General features: G+C 51.7%; 1 long non-coding RNA gene across 1 annotated transcript; it reads right to left on the bottom strand.

The window, feature by feature from the left end:
* Positions 1–558: 558 nt before the first annotated feature.
* Positions 559–1286, bottom strand: LOC118176401. The gene is made up of 2 exons (XR_004755390.1): positions 959–1286; positions 559–859 (listed from the first exon to the last, which is right to left on the bottom strand). It is a non-coding gene; the product is annotated as an uncharacterized LOC118176401 (long non-coding RNA).
* Positions 1287–2590: the final 1304 nt, after the last annotated feature.

The following is a 2590-nucleotide window of genomic DNA, read 5'->3' as shown; positions in this document are numbered from 1 at the left end:
AAAGAACACTGTGCTTTTTTTTTTTTTTTTCTCCTTCCTTTTCTCAAGCTGCTATTGGAAGGGCAGTGCAAATCCCCGAGGTTTCCACCTTCTCCTTCCTCGATGGCTGGCGGTGCGGGAAAGACGCCTGAGCATTTGCGAGGTCAAAAATCTCAATGAGCTATTGTCTCGTCTCCGCTTTGAATATTTTGTTTTCTATTCGAATAGATCTTTGGAAGGAAATTGCTCATCTCTGGAAAAGAAAAAAAAAAAAGGAAAAAAAAAAACCTGTGTAATGCTTTATCTCAATGTGAAGTTAACCGGCAGTGTTAAAAATCGCACGGCCTCCTTCCTGCCTGGCGGCCTCCCCGAGGCCGGCGCCGTGTCCCATGTCCTCCCCTGCTGCAGCCTGAAGGTGTGTGGCACGGGAGGAAGGGCCCTGGGGCGCTGCCACGGGGCGTGGGTGGCTCCAGGACCTCTTCTTCCCCACGGGTGACACCCAGGCCACCGAGGCTGGCAGGGAGGTTTGCACACCCCGGAGAAAGATAGAGGGGATCGACTGCCTGTAGAAAACCCTTGAAAAAAATCTTAGTAAAGTGAGGGAAGGTCTAAAGTTGGGTAGGAAAAATGCTTTGGGATTACAGCTGCCTGGAAAATAGCGTATAAATGCCTAGACGAGAATTCCCCGCCCGCTTAATTCGTTTATCCGGCATCATCTTTTGGCCAGCGTTTGCTCTTTTACACACATGCCGTGTGTGTCCGTACCCTCAACGTGCCTTGCGTGTGTGCTCGGTCTGGCTAAACAGACCTTGTGGTGGCCCACGAGCTGCCGCATGGCGCTGCGGCGGAGCCGGGCTGCTCGCTCGCAAGTCCCCTAACCCTGCCCCGTGTCCCCTAACCCTGCCCCACGTCCCCTAACCCTGCCCCACGTCCCCTAACCCTGCCCTGTGTCCCCTAACCCTGCCCCACGTCCCCTAACCAAGCCCCGTGTCCCATATCCGTGCCCCATCTCCAGTCGGCCCATCGGGTCTGTGGTCGAAACGAGGCTTTGAAGCCAGGCTGGGTAGTGGCTGTCTTACAGTTTGGGGAAAATGTCCTACGGGATGGCACCTTTCCTTTCCTAACATGACCTGTTTTCTGCGACTTTTGAGGGGAGTGGGGGTGAGAGAAAGAATCTGCTTTGCTGTTCTCCTGCAGACAGAAATAAGCGTTGCAGTGCTTTGCCTGCAGAGCAAAACCAGCTGAAGGCCCAGGGCCAGCGCCGCTCTGGAACTGGGGGTTCTCTGCAGCAGCCGGGATTCCCATTGCCCAGGGGATTTATTCCCTTCCAGGCTGTGGTTCTTGTTACTGTGGGTTTTTTCAGTTCTTTTTTTTTTTTTTCGTAAAGGAAAAGTAAACATGCCTTGCTTTACAGTTAACGAAGTAGAAATGCTTATGTTTGCAGTCAGTGACTCAGAATATGAAGCTGTGCAATTCTTGTTTCTTCATCTCTCTCTCTCCTCGCCCGTCCGTGTGATTTCTGTTAGTCTTTCCGTACCTCTGCCACTGTAAATGTGAAAGCTTGCTTGCATTATTTTTTAGAAATGCATTTTGCACACTCGGGTTTCGCTGAAGCTCCGTGAAAAGGTTAGTTTGAAGCAGATGAATAAAGCTATGCACATGTTTTGAAAGTTTAATTTGTGTCTCATTACCAGAAGTGACTTATCTGCCCTCTTTTGCATTCCTGTGCTGTCATTGCCTACATTATCTTCACCATCTCGGAGGGTATGATGTAAGGTGGCAGTTCTTTGCTGACAGCTGTAGCAGAAAACTGGCGCTTCTTGATTTTTTAGTAGCCTCTCCTTTGCTTTCTCTGTCTCTCTCTCTCTCTCTCTGTATATCTATATAAATATATATATTATTTTTTTATTTTAAAGAGCCTACTTTAGTAATTGGAGGGAGAGGGGTGAGCTGGCTTGTTTCGGATACTTCGTGCTGTTGGATGAACGAGTGCCCTTTTCTCTCCGGCCGTGCCCGCGCCGGCCGTGCTCTCGAGCCACGCGAAGCGGCTCGGAGGAGGGGATGGAGATCTGCCCGCCGCGTTCGCCGCTGGGCAGGCTGGTGGCACGGGCAAACTTGAGGCTTCTAACGGCAAAATAACCGAAGAGAAACCCTACCGTTTTGTATTCCCACTGTGAGCGAGAGGGACCGGCTTCCTCGCCGTCCCGCTGCGGGTGTGTGTGTGCGCGGGGTGCGTGCGGTTTGTGGCCGCTGGAGCGGAGCAGGGGCTCCCTCCGGCCTGCGGGGTGAGAGCTTTATTTTGGCTTTGTTTTCATGAGTTACGTGCGTTGGGTTGCAGGTGCCCCCTTTGAAAACTTGTTGCATAGCCCAGAGCCTTCGTGCACAGGCGTCTGGATTTTGTGACGGGAGAAGGACCCCGACAGCTTTCTCCCCGTGTTCCCTTCACCATGGCAGAAATTTGTACTAACTTGACAGCTTTTTTTTTTCATACCGAACAGGGCTGCTTTTCTATCTACCATCACACGTGTACTTACACACCTTCAGTGGCTCGCAAGCCCCTGAAGGTCCTCGACTTGTTTACTCGGGGGACGGATGCCCCTCTCTCCCCCTC

Source organism: Oxyura jamaicensis, chromosome 19 (assembly GCF_011077185.1).
Source record: "Oxyura jamaicensis isolate SHBP4307 breed ruddy duck chromosome 19, BPBGC_Ojam_1.0, whole genome shotgun sequence".
NCBI lineage: Eukaryota > Metazoa > Chordata > Aves > Anseriformes > Anatidae > Oxyura > Oxyura jamaicensis.
The sequence above is the reverse complement of the archived record's forward strand: the minus strand, read 5'-3'. Positions and strand labels throughout refer to the sequence as shown.